General features: G+C 48.4%; 1 protein-coding gene across 11 annotated transcripts in view; it reads right to left on the bottom strand.

Annotated features, from left to right (window-relative positions):
* The window catches only part of TAOK3 (TAO kinase 3), a 285308-nt gene extending 267851 nt beyond the window's left edge, over positions 1-17457 (bottom strand). For 3 of the 11 annotated variants that reach the window (XM_077292154.1, XM_077292162.1, XM_077292158.1), the window contains exon 1: positions 17070-17457. The gene's annotated coding sequence lies outside the window, so the exon portion shown is untranslated. The remainder of the gene's footprint in view (positions 1-17069) is intronic. The other 8 variants (XM_077292194.1, XM_077292197.1, XM_077292174.1 and 5 more) reach the window with 5 other exon arrangements.
* Between the last annotated feature and the right edge of the window lie 1195 nt (positions 17458-18652).

The raw sequence follows: 18652 nt of genomic DNA, 5'->3' as shown, positions 1-18652 counted from the left end.
CGATGCTGATCGCTGCAGCGTCGCTGTGTGGTCGCTGGGGAGCTGTCACACAGACAGCTCTCTCCAGCGACCAACGATCAGGGGAACGACTTCGGCATCGTTGAAACTGTCTTCAACGATGCCGAAGTCCCCCTGCAGCACCCGGGTAACCAGGGTAAACATCGGGTTACTAAGCGCAGGGCCGCGCTTAGTAACCCGATGTTTACCCTGGTTACCAGCGTAAATGTAAAAAAAAACAAACAGTACATACTCACCATCTGTTGCCCGTCAGGTCCCTTGGCGTCTGCTTCCTGCTCTGACTGAGCCGCCGTACAGTGAGAGCTGAGAGCAGAGCGCAGCGGTGACGTCACTGCTGTGCTCTCACTTTACGGCGGCTCAGTCAGAGCAGGAAGCAGACGCCAAGGGACCTGACGGGCAACAGATGGTGAGTATGTAGTGTTTGGTTTTTTTTTACATTTACGCTGGTAACCAGGGTAAACATCGGGTTACTAAGCGCGGCCCTGCGCTTAGTAACCCGATGTTTACCCTGGTTACCAGTGAAGACATCGCTGGATCGGTGTCACACACACCGATTCAGCGATGTCAGCGGGACCTCAACGACCAAAAAAAGGTCCAGGCCATTCTGACACGACCAGCGATCTCAAAGCAGGGGCCTGATCGCTGGTACGTGTCACACATAGCGAGATCGCTACTGAGGTCGCTGTTGCGTCACAAAACTTGTGACTCAGCAGCGATCTCGCTAGCGATCTCGCTATGTGAGACGGGGCCTTTATTCCAAAGACAAACTGATAGGGAATTTAGATTGTGAGCCCCATCGGGGACAGTGATGAAAATGTCTGTAAAGTGCTATGGAATTAATGAGGCTATATAAGCGAGTAAAATAAATATATATTTCAGTGGTCGTAATCATAGATCTCTAAGATCCTGCAATGTCTGCACATGAGGAAAGAGACATAGTGAATCCGAAAAACTATACTACATTTGGAATTGGAGGCATTTTCTAATATTATTACACTTGCTTGGAATAGGATCTTGGAGATTTCAATATCCCTTTAAAATCGCTCGTGGTATAATTGAGAGAATGCCAGCTAACAGCAGAAATATCAATACTACAGTATGATGTCCATTAGTCGGATTCTGCTTCTTCTGAACATGCTGCAAACAGCATAAGAGACAGAATCTCACGACTCTTTGTAATGTCTATGGGAAAGATCACTGCAACTAGTCTCCAGCCACTAGCTCAGAGAACTGAAAATTAGAGATCAGGAATGCAGATGGGAAATCTGATAAAATGTCACACAAGTCATACATTGGACATAAATAGTGCGATCACACACACACACACAAGCTTGGACGATGTTCACATAGCTTTCCATCATATGTTCTGTGGCTCCATCAGGGATTAGGCAAATTCAAAGCCCCAGAATATTATTATAGTGAATGGCCCTATTAGCAGATACACCGGACTCTTGTTTTGCAGGGCTTTGGACATAAGCGTCAACCAAGCCAATGAATGTATGGCAAAACTCTGAACATGGCCTTCTTTTGAAAAGTTACCTGAAATGACAAGTGCTCTTTAAAAAGATATATGCCATACGGACCATCAGTATGGTATTTGATTTTTACAGATACATTACAATTTTGCAGCACAAGAAACTGTAAATGGTCCTGTAAAAGATTAATAGCTGCTGAGTAAAAAAATAACAAACAAACAAAGATTGAATACAAGTGAGAAAAGAAAACCATCCAACCCTCCAGGATGAGAATGGAGCTGTATGTTTTATATGCTAGTGTGAGCGAGCGCTACAGTGCATTTTTAACTTCTCCTCTCTGCTGCAGAGATAATAGCTGGCAAAGTTTGATTATAATTTATGTGAAGTTCAACTGTGCATCATCAGATATTGGTCTCTGGGGTATGCACTTCTTCCCCTCCATGGTGTTGACCAATCATAAGAATGCGACATCATGTACAAAAACATGCCCTGCTCTCCTCACTGATCTCTGCAGCTACTGTGCAGAGATACAGCAGAGAGCAGTTATGTATTATTACACACATTTCCATATCTCATCTCAGTGTTGTCAGCCCCCACTGACTGGTTTGAGAAGAGATCTGGAAGGGAAAGTATTCATACATAATTCAGCTTTGCTGTAATTCTACACAGATCAGTAAGGAAGGCATGTTCATATTTCCTCTGTGTGTTGCCGCTTACTTATTATTGGTCAACCTCATGCAGGGGAAGAAGTACACACCCCCCAGAGACAAATCTGTTAACATCCAGCTGAACTTCACATAAATTACAACTTAGTCTGTACAAGCCAATATCTCTGCTGGTAAGAATGATACTAGGGGCAGGGAAGTTAGATTAGTTGCACCAATCCAGCCGTAAAATAAAAAACGCTAGAGTGGGGTTTTAACTGTTGACTTGTTGGCAAGCTTCTTGTGACATCTTCATTACAAAGTGTCAGACTATGGTGCCAAGGGCCCACCGATAACTGACTCTAGGGGCCAAATGTTTAGTTATATGCAAATATTTCATTACTCTCATTCACAAATTTAGCTACGCTTCTATTGTGAGCCCTCGCGGGCAGGGTCCTCTTTCCTCCTGTACCAGTCGTGACTTGTACTGCTTAAGATTACTGTACTTGTTTTTTTATTATGTATAACCCTCCTCACATGTAAAGCGCCATGGAATAAATGGTGCTACAATAATAATATAATTCACTGGGTAGTTTGTTAAATGAATGATGCTGCCTTTGACTGTACGTAGTGGATCAAGTATATTATGCCAACTACTGCTCATACAGAGTGATGCCCACGGGAGGATTCACCTGTTCTCCTGTGGGCGAGTCTGATTACACTGCTGTCCATAGGATGGCTGCTAAAGGTGGAATATCTGATAAGAAATGTCAGAGCCTGCTCCATTAGACCACACTGCCAGTTATCGGTGCACGCACATGTTCAGGCCAACAGGAATCTGCCAGAGGTGCATTGTATTTTCTTTTCAGTGAGGCAGTAGCATGGTTTTCTACATGCCATCGTGATAAAATGTAATACGAGTAAGATTTTCTTTGTCCATACCATGTTCACAGACTGCATTTCACACACAGTATTTCACTGTGGTTTTATGTCATTAGACAGCCTGGGTCTGCTCTGTCCAGGAGCACATGTGCTAAATGCAGCAATTTTAACATTTCATTTATTTAGCAACATTTTAGGCTCCACTGACTATGTTCTAAAAACTAGGACTCTTACATCCGTAAAACAATTTAGAAAATGCAGTGCACGTCTGATAAGTTTCTTCTCACCATTTTTACTGTAAAGGTAAAAAAAAAAAAAAAAAAAAAAAAAAAGCCAAAATGCTCAAAGATATTTCTGCAAGTGCTAAAATCTATTAATTATCAAAAAAGTCTAAATGCAGGACACGCTTAAATATTGCCCACAAAAGGTGGACAACTGCTTTTTAAACTTTAATCTAAGTAAAAAAAAAAAAAAAAATTATATATCTTTTTCAGGAGGTTTCATTAAAAATGTTGCACCATTTGGCTTTTACAGGCTGTTTGTTCCCTGCACATTAAATTTTGATGTGGTGATCAGTGACCATAAATCAGCTGCGAGGACCTCAGAAAAAGACAGAAGAGTTACAAACTGTCAGACCGTCATAATGAGATTCTGCATACAACAGGCCGTGCAACGCAGAGGGTAAAGGCAAAATGGTACAGAACTATTTTAAGTAACAAAACTTCAAAAAATATTTTTAGCCCCAATTACATGTATTTAAAGGGTTCGTCCACTACTTTGACAATCCTTATGCTTCCCCCGTAGTAAAAAACAGCAACACCTCTATCACCTATGGTGCTGTGCAAGTGGCGTCAGCACTGGCTCTCCCGGGGATGGCGTGGCTTTGGCCGTAGGGTTCGCATGACGTAATGTCACTCGATCCCCTTAAGAGCCAGTGCCGATACTGCTGGAATATTGAGGCCAGTAGGTGTTATTTTACAAGAGGGAAACATAGGAATTGAGAAGGGAGTTCCCGAGTAGTGGACAACCCAATCAAGTAAAGAAAAAAAATAAATAAATAAATCCCCCAAAAAGGTGGAGAACTTCTTAAAGGAGGAGTAAGCACAGATTTGCCATTTGTGGCACATCCATATCCGTGCTGAAAAAGTCAGACTAAGCAGATAAATTATTTAAAAGGAGGGACAGGGGTGTTTTATAGAGTAACCCACAATTGTTATTTCATGGTCAATATGACCTTTCACTAACATTGGCATGTAAGAGTTGGCACACACAGTCTTTAGGAGAAGCGTTACCATGTGTCTTCTTCAGCACTTACACTTTAGACTTTGCTACCAAACAATCCCCAGTCATTTTGTATTACAATTAAGACAGTTTCTCTTCAACCTGTCTAGAATTTTTCAAGATTTTCTATGGAAAACCCATCTTGTAAGAATATTAATAGACTATTTTTTGTGGGAAAATGCTCAGAATACGCAGCTCTACATACAACTTGGGCATCTCCTTAGGCACATGGCCAGTGTGGTGCATGATTGGGCTCATCCTGACCCATTCCAATGAGGTTTAGACAGAAGGGGCCTGTCTTTAGCTATTGAGGCAAGACAGCCTCCTTCACACAGAGCTCTGGATATCCTGGGACCTGTGAGGGGATAGCTGAAGAGAATACCATCTTTAAGCACAACACATGCTGCCATTTTACACACATTTAAAGAGATTTAGGTACTAAATGCATTTAATCATCTATCCACAAGGCAAGTATGATCGCGGGGAGGTCCAATAGCCGGGACCCACTGTGTCATTAGAGCAGAAGTGTGCATGTGGCATCACCACTCCACTTACAGTACTTCTTGGCCATATTACAAAGCATGTGAACAGAGTTGCAGAAAGCCCATTCACATGCATGGAATTCATGACATGGATTCCATGCGGAAATCTATATAAAATCTGACATGTGTGGACATCTCAAATTCCCCTTATAGAGCAAGCATGCTCCTAGCGTACATCTCATTAGAAGTTCTGGAGACGAGGTGAAAATACTTGTTCTACAGATCAGCAGATTGGATCTGACACACCCAGAAAAGTAAAGCAGCGACATGTTCCCCAGCTGCGAGGTCTATGGTATGCACGAGGTTCCCTCATAAAAGTATATGCTATGTGCTACCATGCAAATAACTGTAGAGATCATTTGGAAAGCGGTTATAGTTCTATTAATTAACAAATTTATCTAATCTCATGTACCAGCAGAAAAGGCTGACTAATCGCCACCGCACATACTCCCATCTTATCAGGATCTGCAGGCCTGCTCTGCCAGGCAATGTCTTACCATACGTACCAGAAAGGAAATGCTATGCCACACCTAACTTCATGTCTCTTATTTCTGCGCTGAAGCAGCTGCAGGGTCTTCCCTCCAATGCTGCAGCGAGAGGTCAGCCAGTGAGAGCTTCTCTACAACTTCACTTTGATGCTCTGTTCCCCCACTTCAGTCAGCTTCCTGCATGATACTTTCTTTCCTCTTTTTACTTAACTGAAAGTCACTTCTGAGCTACTCAGACAGATACTGGGCACTGGCATCAATACCGCCGTACAAGGAAGCAGGTGGACAAAAAAAAAAAAAAAAAAAAACAATAAAAATATATGATACAGTAAATGGCTGGAATGGAATGCCACCAATAGATGGTTCAGATAAAGGCAGTAAATACCACAGAGTTACAGCACTAAAGAGAGGAGTAATACAAGCAGCACTGCAGAGACCCAGAAAAAACAAGCAAGTGTATGTTCATGTTTTCAAGAGGAGGCCACGAAGCAGGATCCCACAGACGACATGGGGTGTGAACACACTTCCGATGCCAGCCCTCTCACCAACCATTAACCTGGGAGCCCACAGTAAGAGCACAGCAACATGGGGGACATGGCCTAAAGCTGCCAATACAAAGGAACGGCGTTCTGTATTCCTGGGCCGCAGCAGAGCCAATAATTTCCAAAAATCCATCTCAAAAACCCTCTTCCAAGTCATTCCTATGGGAAATCCAATTTGCTATTTTATTATTATTATTATTTATATAGCCCCATTGATTCCATGGTGCTGTACATGAGAAGGGGTTACATACAAGTTACAGATATCACTTACAGTAAACAAACTAACAATGACAGACTGATACAGAGGGGCGAGGACCCTGCCCTTGCGGGCTTACATTCTACAGGATTATGGGGAAGCAGACAATAGGTTTAGGGTTGCAGGAGCTCCGGTGTTGGTGAGGTGGTAGCTTTGGTAGTGGTGAGGAGGCAGTGGGGTCAGTGCAGGCTGTAGCTTTTCCTGAAGAAGTAGGTTTTCAGGTTCCGTCTGAAGGATCCGAATGTGGTTGATAGTCGGACGTGTTGGGGCAGAGAATTCCAGAGGATGGGAGATATTCTGGAGAAGTCTTGGAGGCAGTTGGGTGAGGAGTGAATAAGTGTGGAGGAGAGAAGGAGGTCTTGGGAGGACCGGAGATTACGTGAGGGAAGATATCAGGAGATTAGTTCAGAGATATATGGAGGAGACAGGTTATGGATGGCTTTGTAGGTCAGTATTAGTATTTTGAACTGGATATGCTGAGGGAATGGGAGCCAGTGAAGAGATTTGCAGAGGGGGGAAGCGGAGGAGTAGCGAGGAGAGAGATGAATTAGTCGGGCAGCAGAGTTAAGGATGGACTGGAGAGGTGCAAGGGTGTTAGCAGGGAGGCCGCAGAAAAGGATGTTGCAGTAGTCAAGGCGGGAGATGATGAGGGCATGCACAAGCATTTTAGTAGATTGACGGTTGAGGAAAGGACGGATTATGGAGATATTTTTGATCTGGAGGCAACAGGAGGTGGACAGAGCTTGGATGTGCAGTTTGAAGGACAGGGCTGAGTCAAACGTTACTCCGAGGCAGCGGACTTCCGGTACGGGGGAAAGCATGATGTCGTTGATTGCGATAGATAGGTCAGGTATGGAAGATCTATGGGATGGAGCAAAGATGATGAGTTCAGATTTGTCCACATTGAGTTTGAGGAAGCGAGAGGAGAAGAAGGAGGATATGGCTTATAGACACTCTGGGATTCTGGACAGCAGAGCGATGACGTCTGGGCCAGAGAGGTAGATCTGAGTGTCATCAGCATAGAGGTGGTACTGGAATCCATGGGACTTTATGAGTTGCCCCAGGCCAAGTGTATAGATTGAGAAGAGTAGAGGTCCTAGAACAGAGCCTTGGGGGACTCCAACAGAGCGGGTGGGATGAGGAGGTAGTGTGGGAGTGGGAGACTCTGAATGTGCGGTTGGAAAGGTACGAGGAGATCCAGGATAGGGCGAGGTCTTTGATGCCAAAGGAGGAGAGGATCTGTAGTAGGAGGCAGTGGTCAACTGTGTCGAAAGCAGGACAGGTCTAGAAGGAGGAGAACAGAGTATTGTCCGTTAGCTTTGGCGGTAAGTAGGTCATTAGTGATTTTAGTCAGGGCTGTCTCAGTTGAGTGATGGTAGCGGAAACCAGATTGTAGACTGTCAAAGAGCAAGTTAGATGAGAGGTGAGAGTAAAGTTCAGAGTGGAAGTGCTGCTCCAGGAGTTTGGAAGCAAATGGGAGCAGCGATATTAGGCAATAGCTGGACATAGCAGTTGGATCGAGGGTTGGCTTTTTAAGGACATACGCGATTGTGGCATGTTTGAAAGCAGAAGGGAAGGTGCCAGAAGTTAGTGATAGGCTGAAGAGGTGGGTTAAGGATGGGATAAGTGTTGTGGTGAGGTTGGGGAGGAGGTGGGATGGGGTGGAGCGCACAGGTGGTGAGGTGCGATTTGGAGAGGAGACAATTAAGCCCCCGTTCAGTAATATTGGATAGGGAGGTTATGGGGTTTGGGCATTGGTCTGGTATACAAAAGGGTTGTGGTGGTTGAACAATGAAGACTTGCCTTGTCTGGTCGATCTTATTTTTAAAGTGTGTGGCAAAGTCCTCAGCAGAGATGAGGCAGGTTGGAGGGGGCAGTGGGGGGCGGAGGAGGGAGTTAAAGGTTTTGAATAACTGTTTGGGGTTGTAGGATAGGGAAGATACGAGGGTTGTGAAGTAGGCCTGATTAGCAGAGGTGAAAGCAGATTTAAAAGCGAGTGTTGCTTGTTTGAGTACAGTGAAGTCATCTTGCGAGTGTGTTTTCTTCCAACGCCGCTCTGCAACCCTGGACACTTGCCGGAGCTTTTTAGTGGTGTTATTGTGCCAGGGTTGTCTATTGATACATCGCACTCTGCCATGGACGAGAGGGGCAACCGTGTCAATAGCTGATGCGAGAGTGGCATTGTAGAAAGCAGCGGCACTGTTTTGTGTCGTGGAGTGAGGATATGGATGCCAGTAGTAGGATGGAGTCAGAGTGTGTGGGTGTCTAGGTGTGCAAGGTTTCTGCAGGGGTGCGCATGTTGCTGGACATGGGTGACCGGTGAGGAGGACAGGGATGAGAAGGTGAGCAGATGGTGGACGGAAAGAGGGAGAGGGGAGGTGGTGAAGTTAGATAGAGAGCAGAGACGGGTGAAGACGAGGTCTAGTGTATGTCCGTCTGTGTGGGTAGCTGCGGAGGACCACTGAGTAAGTCCAAAGGATGAAGTAAGGGACAGAAGTTTGGAGGCTGTTTGCTGAAGTGTATCAATGGGGATGTTGAAGTCACCCATGATGATGTTGGGAATATCAGCAGAGAGAAAGTGAAGAAGCCAGGTGGAGAATTGGTCAATAAAGGCAGTGGCCGGGCCTGGAGGTCGGTATATGACAGCCACTTGGAGGTGAAGGAATTTTTTTCCCCCCAATGTGGAGCTCACTCTTTGCCACATGGGTTTTTTTTGCCTTCCTCTGGATCAACATGTTAGGGCATGTTAGGTTAGGCTGTGGGTTGAACTAGATGGACTTAAAGTCTTCCTTCAACCTTAACAACTATGTTACTATGTTGGAGGGAGAGTAGATGAGGACAGAGTGGACTTCAAAAGAGGGGAGGATAAGGGAGGGAAGAGGTGGGATTGTGTTAAAGGTGCAGTTTGAAGAAAAGAGAAGACCCACTCCTCCACCATGTCTGTTGCCGGGGCGAGGGGTGTGGGTGAAATGGGAAGCTGCCGTAACACAGCGCAGCAGGGGAGGCGGTGTCAGAGGGTGTTAGCCATGTTTCTGTGAGGCCGAGGAAGCCAAGATTACAAGAGAGAAAAAAGGTTGTGAATCACACGAAGTTTATTGCAGATTGAGCAGGCACTCCAGAGTGCTACAGAGAGAGGGAGCAGGGGGGTGGGCGTCAGGGGCACGGGTTTTATGTTGTAAAGATTGCAGTAGTTCATATTAGATAGGGAGCGATAGGAGGGGGTAGTAATGGGAGGTATGAGCTATGGGGGTCCAGGGTTGGGATATGAGATATGTCTCCAGCAGTGAGAAGAAGCAGAGAAAGGGAGAGCAGGTGGGAGAAAGAGACCTGTCATAGGACATGTTTTTTTGGCTGGAGTCACATAGCGTACGACATCGATGTGAGCATTGGATGCGAGATGTTAATGACCCTCGGCTCCTGCTCTGCTGCGAGCGAGAGCTGAGAGTCACGCTACCGTGCTGCGAGCGGGAGCCGAGAGAGTCACGCTACCGTGCTGCGAGCAGGAGCCGAGAGTCACGCTACCGTGCTGCGAGCAGGAGCCATGCATCTGTGCTCCGAGCCTCTCGCACAAACAGGATCAAAGCACAGCTGCAGAGGCGGAGAAATTAATTTCTTCATCTCCTCCGCTGCCAGCGTTTGTGGATATCGCACCGCACTCTGATAATATCTGAGTGATGTGCGTTGTGTCACTTTCACCCATAGACTTATAAGGGTGCCAGTGAGCCGAGACTCGGCCGAGTGTCGGAGACAATCACAGCACGCTGCAATTGTTCTCGCATGTCGACTCGGCATGAGAAAATAATCGCAGATGGGAGCTGCCCCATAAAGTAACACTGGGCCGAGTGCTATTTATCGCATAGCAGTCGTCCGTATTCTATGGTAGTGTGACTCCGGCCTTAAAGGGCCACTGTCACCCCCTCCAGCCGTTATAAACTGAAAGAGCCACCTTGTGCATCAGTAATGCTGCAGTCTAACAAGGTGGCTCTTTTAGTTTTTGCTTCTGTTATTCCCTCAATAAAGCGTTTTATAATTTTCCCCAAATACCTATCTTTGTACCTGGAGGCAGGTCTGAAGCTTCCTCTGTGAAGCGCCCAACTGCCGTCACTCATCTCTTCTGGGGCGATGGTCGCCGCCCCCTGCGCGCTGTTCTTTTTAAATCCGGCGCCTGCGCTGTGCGTGCCTGTCTGGGGCAGGCGCAGTGTTCATTGGCCGTCATAGCTCAGATGCCGGGTGCCTGACTGCGCCTGTGCGGGCAGTGCGGCCACCCTGTTACTGAATCCCCGCCCCGCACTGTGTTATGCATTATGCACAGTGCGGGGCTGGGATTCCTGGGCATGCGCACTGCGCTTGTCAGACGCTCCCCCAGGTTCCCCGCCTTCCAGCGTCAGTCTGTGCAGGAATCTGCCCAGGAATCCCAGCCCGCACTGTGCATAATGCATAACACAGTGCGGGGCGGGGATTCAGTAACAGGGTGGCCGCACTGCCCGCACAGGCGCAGTCAGGCACCCGGCATCTGAGCTATGACGGCCAATGAACACTGCGCCTGCCCCAGACAGGCACGCACAGCGCAGGCGCCGGATTTAAGAAGAACAGCACGCAGGGGGCGGCGACCATCGCCCCAGAAGAGCTGAGTGACGGCAGTTGGGCGCTTCACAGAGGAGGCTTCAGACCTGCCTCCAGGTATAAAGACAGGTATTTGGGGAAAATTATAAAACGCTTTATTGAGGGAATAACAGAAGGAAAAACTAAAAGAGCCACCTTGTTAGACTGCAGCATTACTGCTGCACAAGTTGGCTTTAGTTTATAACGGCTGGAGGGGGTGACAGTGGCCCTTTAAGGTTCCCCCCCCCCCCACTGGAGAGGTTTTGAAAGACTCCTTGAGTGAAAAAGAAAGTGCATATCGCTTCATTAAAATGATTCCAACTTCAGTGTTCGGTTCGTGTGCCAGTTTTTAATTTTGATAAATAAATTACTAAGCTTCTCCTATACTTCGCAATGTTAAAGACGCAGCACACAGATTTGTTTTTCACCGACCTATTAATTTGTATTGGACCCTTTTCATCAAGGATACTGGAAAAAAAAAAAAGAAAAAAAAAAAAAAAACACAGACATGTGAATAGCACCATAGGCTATCATAGTTATGTGTTGCATCTGTCAAAAAAAATGGATAACGCACACATGTGCAGCACGGACGTGATAAGGCCTCAGATTGTGTTTTGTTTTGTTTTTCTTTTTGTTACAGGCACCGCTTGCTGCAGATTTTCTAGTAGGTATTTTGGACTGAAAAAAAAACAACAAAAAAAAACGCATAGTATATTAGCAGCAAAAGGAATGAGATTTGTAACAATTTCACAAACTCAGTTCTTTCCCCTCCCACATATTGGCCAGCAGCATGACAGTTCTCTTGGTGTTAGTCCATGTGCACACGCTGCGGATTCCATTGCGGAATTTTCCGCAGCGGATTTGATAAATCTGCAGTGAAAAACCGCTGCGGTTTTTACTGCGGATTTATCGCGGTTTCTTTTGCGGTTTCCTCTGCGGGTTTTCACCTGCAGATTTCTATTGGAGCAGGTGTAAACCCGCAGCGTAATCCGCACAAAGAATTTACATGCTGCGGAATGTAAACCGCTGCATTTCCGCGTGGTTTTTTCCGCAGCATGTGCACTGTGGATTTTGTTTCCCATAGGTTTACATTGTACTGTAAACTCATGGGAAACTGCTGCGGATCCGCAGCGTGTGCACATACCCTTACTCCTCATTGAGGTTTAAAAAAAAAATAAAAAAAATAAAAAAAATAATGCTTTTCACACAATACACATAAAGAGACTAGGAGCCAAGTTCTCAGCAGTGGCCACTACACATTAAATGGAGCTATGTAACGGGAGCGCTGCTGAGGAGATCGGGGGCCGTTGGAAGGTGAGAATAACCATATTTTTTTTTATTATTTTTAAAATTCTATCCTGCATAGGCAGCATCAATAGTAAAAAGTTGGTCACACTTGTCAAGCACTGCTTCAAATCGCTTGGAAAACGCAAGCATTCTGCACGCTAAAAACACTTGCATTTTGCGGGAAAACGCATGTGAATTCTACATGCATTTTACCTGCGGAAGGGAGTTGCGGAAATGCTGCGGACATTTCCGCAGCATTTCTGCAACGTGGGCACATAGCCTAAGGCAGTTTTTAAAATATTGCATAACTTCTTAAACATTTGGACTTCGGTCACTTTCATACTGCAGATTTCATACACTGTATATTTTGGCTTTTAATAAACTGGATTTAAAAGTAGTGAGCAAAACTGCAAAATGATAATGCGGCCATAAACTAAGCTTATAATCTAAATATGGTCAATGGTAATGTTTGCTTTATTTGAACTATGGTGGGTCTGGCTTTTACAGATGCTAAAATGGGGCCACATCATTGACATCTGAATGAATGACACCTAAAGCACCATTGACAGAGCATGAAATTGTGCATCTTTCTCTTAAGGTACCGTCACATTTAGCGACGCTGCAGCGATCTAGACAACGATGCCGATCGCTGCAGCGTCACTGTTTCGTCGTTGTGTGGTCGCTGGAGAGCTGTCACACAGACAGCTCTCCAGCGACCAACGATGCCGAAGTCCCCGGGTAACCAGGGTAAACATCGGGTTACTAAGCGCAGGGCCGCGCTTAGTAACCCGATGTTTACCCTGGTTACCAGTGTAAATGTAAAAAAAAACAAACACTACATACTTACATTCCGGTGCCTGTCGGGTCCCCCGGCGTCCGCTTCCCTGCACTGTGTAAGCGCCGGCCGTAAAGCAGAGCGGTGACGTCACCGCTGTGCTTTGCTTTACGGCCAGCCGGCGCTGACACAGTGCAGGGAAGCGGACGCCAGGGGGCCCGACAGACACCAGAATGTAAGTATGTAGGGTTTGTTTTTTTTACATTTACACTGGTAACCAGGGTAAATATCGGGTTACTAAGCGCGGCCCTGCGCTTAGTAACCCGATGTTTACCCTGGTTACCAGTGAAGACATCGCTGAATCGGCGTCACACACGCCGACTCAGCGATGTCTGCGGGAGATCCAGCGACGAAATAAGGTGCTGGCCTTCTAGCTCCGACCAACGATGTCACAGCAGGATCCTGATCGCTGCTGCCTGTCAAACACAACGATATCGCTATCCAGGACGCCGCAACGTCACGGATCGCTATCGTTATCGTTATTAAGTTGTTCAGTGTGAAGGTACCTTTAGTCTTCATGGATTGTAAACAAAATTCCGATGTCATGAAGTCTTCTATTCAAAAGCAGATCAAGAAGACTTAATTTGGAGGTCCAGACGCTTCAGGACACATACTGTATGTAGGGAGCACATGGTATCAGCACAATGCCAAGGTACAGATATTAGAGGAAGCGATGCATCAAGGTCTCCAAACCATTTTTCCATATGGTTCATTTTATATTTGACTAGATGTTTCCAGCCAGCTAACGCTCGCCACGCTCATTGCTATCTAATTAACACTGCTGGTGATTAAACTAAAGTAAATAATGACAACAACATTCAATAGCGCTTACGCAGGTGGTAAATTAACTTAAAATGAAGTTAACAACAATAGTGTGGTGATGGGGTGGGGGCGGGATTATGTGTGGTAATGTGGGGGGGGCTGGATTGTGTGTGGTAATGTGGTGGGGGGCGGGATTATCTGTGGTAATGTGGTAGGGGGGCAGGATTATCTGTGGTAATGTGGTGGGGGGCGGGATTATGTGTGTTGAAGGGGCGGGACTATGTGCTGATGTGGTGGGGGGCGTGATTTGTGGGGGTGGGATTGTGTGTGGTGATGTGGTGCGGATTGTGTGTAGTAATGGGGTGGGGTGGCGGGATAGTGTGTGGTGCGGATTGTGTGTAGTAATGGGGTGGGGGGGCGGGATAGTGTGTGGTGCGGATTGTGTGTAGTAATGGGGTGGGGGGGCGGGATAGTGTGTGGTGCGGATTGTGTGTGGTAATGGGGTGGGGGGGCGGGATTATGTGTGGTGATGTGGTGGGGGCGGAGCTACTGTGCAGGGGGCGGGATTAGCGAGTAATCACGATGATAGAGATAGAGATAGATATAAAACCTTCCTACATTGTAGACATTGTTTTAATATTAAGGTTGGCCCGTGACTTTTTCTAACTTTTAATTGTGACCCTCTGTATTTGAGTTTGACACCCCTGACTTAGAAGATCACTTTTCAGTGCAGTTCAGTGTGGTCGTCCCACAGAAGTTTCATTGCATTTGGTTCATGGTAATACATAGAATAGACACAAAAATGTGAAGGCGATGACTTGGAGAGGCAGCTGCTAAAGTCAACTACGGTTATATCACCGCTACTATTTTCAGCCACTAATTCAAATCAACACATAGATAAGTGTGATTTCTGTTACCAAGTGAAAAACAATTCAATTTGCTTCACACTTTGACAAAATGCATTTTCATGAGCCTATTCCCGGCTTCCTGAGTGGGTCATGGTATTAAAGGGTCATACCACAGGTATACAAAGGCTTAACAGTGAACGGTCCAGAGCCCGGACCCACAGCCCTCCAGCCCCAGCCAAGAGTGCATCATCCCAGCAGCACATGTATCCGCCCGTGTCAAAACATCCACAGTATCACATGCAACCAGGCTCCCAAGAACTCACCTAGTCTCAAGGGATCTGCATTGCCATATAGCCAGTTAGCTTACGTTTTTGCCATTGGATTTATTGCCCCTCCCCCATAATACTTACATGAAGAAGCCCCACATGCCTCCGGACCAAATAAGGATCCCCATCTCAATCCAGTGTAAACCAGATGAAAGACACCACTTCACAATGATATGCAAATGTATCTGGGAACTTATTTTTCTCAAAACTGGTTTATAGCAGAGTAATCAGGGTAAGGAGGGTGCAAGATACAAGGGTTCAAAAGGATTTGGATGCCAAAACGATGAGACAGTCACAGAAGTGCCAGAGCTACAGACTGCCCTCCTGCCAGATGAGACAGTCACAGGGTTGCCACAGCTACAGACTGCCCTCCTGCCAGATGAGACAGTCACTGGGGTGCCAGAGCTACAGACTGCCCTCCTGCCAGATGAGACAGTCACTGGGGTGCCAGAGCTACAGACTGCCCTCCTGCCAGATGAGACAGTCACTGGGGTGCCAGAGCTACAGACTGCCCTCCTGCCAGATGAGACAGTCACTGGGGTGCCAGAGCTACAGACTGCCCTCCTGCCAGATGAGACAGTCACAGGGGTGCCAGAGCTACAGACTTCCCTCCTGACGGATGAGACAGTCACAGGGGTGCCAGAGCTACAGACTTCCCTCCTGACGGATGAGACAGTCACTGGGGTGCCAGAGCTACAGACTGCCCTCCTGCCGGATGAGACAGTCACTGGGGTGCCAGAGCTACAGACTGCCCTCCTGCTGGATGAGACAGTCACAGGGGTGCCAGAGCTACAGACTGCCCTCCTGACGGATGAGACAGTCACTGGGGTGCCAGAGCTACAGACTGCCCTCCTGCCAGATGAGACAGTCACAGGGGTGCCACAGCTACAGACTGCCCTCCTGCCAGATGAGACAGTCACAGGGTTGCCACAGCTACAGACTGCCCTCCTGCCAGATGAGACAGTCACAGGGGTGCCAGAGCAACAGACTGCCCTCCTGCCAGATGAGACAGTCACAGGGGTGCCAGAGCTACAGACTGCCCTCCTGACTGATGAGACAGTCACTGGGGTGCCAGAGCTACAGACTGCCCTCCTGACGGATGAGACAGTCACTGGGGTGCCAGAGCTACAGACTGCCCTCCTGACGGATGAGACAGTCACTGGGGTGCCAGAGCTACAGACTGCCCTCCTGACGGATGAGACAGTCACTGGGGTGCCAGAGCTACAGACTGCCCTCCTGACGGATGAGACAGTCACTGGGGTGCCAGAGCTACAGACTGCCCTCCTGCCAGATGAGACAGTCACTGGGGTGCCAGAGCTACAGACTGCCCTCCTGCCAGATGAGACAGTCACAGGGGTGCCAGAGCTACAGACTGCCCTCCTGACGGATGAGACAGTCACTGGGGTGCCAGAGCTACAGACTGCCCTCCTGCCGGATGAGACAGTCACAGGGGTGCCAGAGCTACAGACTGCCCTCCTGCCAGATGAGACAGTCACAGGGGTGCCAGAGCTACAGACTGCCCTCCTGACGGATGAGACAGTCACTGGGGTGCCAGAGCTACAGACTGCCCTCCTGACGGATGAGACAGTCACTGGGGTGCCAGAGCTACAGACTGCCCTCCTGACTGAGGAGACAGTTACTGGGGTGCCTGGCGTGACTCAGTTTTACAGAATGGAAAAGTCCAAGCCGAATTTGTTGGCATACGGTCCTGGTAGATGGGGCTACTGTTATGTAAGAAGCCTGTGGGTTGGAGGGGGTCACAGATTCGGTTCACGGTGACATCATTCCTGGATTATTCCAATTATTCATTAAGATTCGGGGGAAGAGATAGACCAAGAACAAGCGGTACGGGGGGGGGGTTAATCCGGGAAATTGGTGGTCATCCCCCACGAGGCAGGAGTTATCGGCAGTGTGATACATCGCCAGGACAGACAGAGACGGCATCTTGTAATGAGGTGTCACCCCGATCAAGAGTAACGGACCAGGCACAGCCGCACCATTGGCTGATAACAGGGAGCAAGAGAGAACAAGTCCCCTGTGCAGCCTCTTTACATGAAAGACCACACAAACTACGAGGAGTGCCCGGCGGGTGATAGTTATGGGGTCCTCACCCCAGCAGCAGAGACCCGCACCCACCCATATACTTACCAGCAGCAGCGCCGCCGCGGAGTGACTCATTCCTCACTGCCGGAGCCACCCGCACACTGATGAGTAACCAGGCAGAGCGCGGCGAGCGCAGGGTTAATGCGCCCCATCCCGGCACTAAGTCCGCGCGGCTCACCTGAGGGGAGGACACAAACTCCGGGTCCAACTCCAGTCCTGTCAGGAAAAGTGCGGGCGGGAGAGAGGCACCTGTCAAAGTGAGTTGCGGAGAAAGTGCTGGCAGGTTGCGGGGGGCGTCAGTGCACGCGGGGCAGGGGACGGACTCCTGTCACAGGGAGTAGGGGCACTTCCCGCTCGTCTGCAGCTTCTCGCAGCTTGCCGTGTCTCTCACTTCTGTCAGCGCTCCGCGCAGCACTCACGCGCACCTTTCTGACCCCTCACGGCCCCCATCCCTCCTCAGGGAGAGTTTACTGATAAAGAAAAAAAAATGGAACCTCCAGCGCTCGGAGAGTCGTCTCTGAAGGCAGAAGAAGCCGAGCGCAGAGAATCCGTGCGCTGCTCACCCGCTGACAATCCGTGGCTGCGCGCTCGATTGATCTGGTCGCCCAGAATAGGGAAGTGCGTGCTTCTTATGTTATTACATTTTGGGAGACCACGTGAGGCCGCAGGCTCCTCCCCGTTCAGTGACATTCTTAAGTCTGAACGCTATTTTTAGTCCGTTGGTTATTTGTTAACCCGCTGGCTGCCGGAGTAAGCGTGCGATACTTTGTGGTAAAACGTGTGCGGTGAGGCGTGTGCAGTGTGTGCGGTACCGGTATCACTGATCGTGCACAGCACATTGACGGTGCCGTATCCACGGCCCGTGGGAACTTGTGCGCAGCAGACGAGCGGGACACATGCGATACTTGTAATTACAGAGCTGCTGTGGGGGCGGCGGCTGAGAAAGTGGGTCACGTAATAAAGGCAGGCTCGTCCTGATTCTACTCCTGACATGTGTCATCGCTCTGCTCTGCCGCCCCCTGCCTGTGAGCTGGGAGACTGCGCACTGTTAATAATAGCCGCTTCATAAAAGATGCATCAGCCTGGAGTGACTCATTATTGCCGGCGAGAACCGCAGCAGCTCAGGGGTTACCAGATAAGGCTCAGACACACCACTAAAGATCAGCTGCAGGCGCCCAGTCCGCACATGTGGGGGCATATGGCGCAGTCTGGCGGGTGCCGGGTATCTGTGTATTGCTGGGGTGTCACCATTGCCGGACTGGCCATCTGGCTATTCTGACTATTACCAGGTGGGCTGGTACCTGCACTGGCCGTCCTGTCATTTGGCGTCTCCTGGTTTCTTACATTGGGCCTTGTGACCTCCTTTTCTTCACATTCACGTTATTCACGTGGAGGTTGGAAGAGGAGATGGCTCCTCAGCCAGTCAGCATGATCCTTACCTACGGCCAGCCTCGCAGGAGCAGGCTGAGGTACGTCGCTTCCACACGTTAGTGCAGGACCCCCCCGTCCAGCTGGTGTGACGGACCTTATTACCTTATTATGGTGTGCGGGAAGATGTGCTAAGTGGAACGCTTGTCCTGTGTCCAGCAGCTCCCGCCTCTGATCTGCTGCTCCCATCTTGCTACACAGGAGCTTCGGCGTGCGAGCCATGACGCTTGATGTCACCAAGTTGCCCCTGCAAGGGCACGCCGAGGTCTGCTGCCAGCCTCTGATTGGCCAGCGGCGCATTCTCTGTGTTGCAGTACATTTCAGCTAGATGTG

The sequence above is a fragment of the Ranitomeya variabilis genome, chromosome 1 (assembly GCF_051348905.1).
Source record: "Ranitomeya variabilis isolate aRanVar5 chromosome 1, aRanVar5.hap1, whole genome shotgun sequence".
Classification (NCBI taxonomy): Eukaryota; Metazoa; Chordata; class Amphibia; order Anura; family Dendrobatidae; genus Ranitomeya; species Ranitomeya variabilis.
The sequence above is the reverse complement of the archived record's forward strand: the minus strand, read 5'-3'. Positions and strand labels throughout refer to the sequence as shown.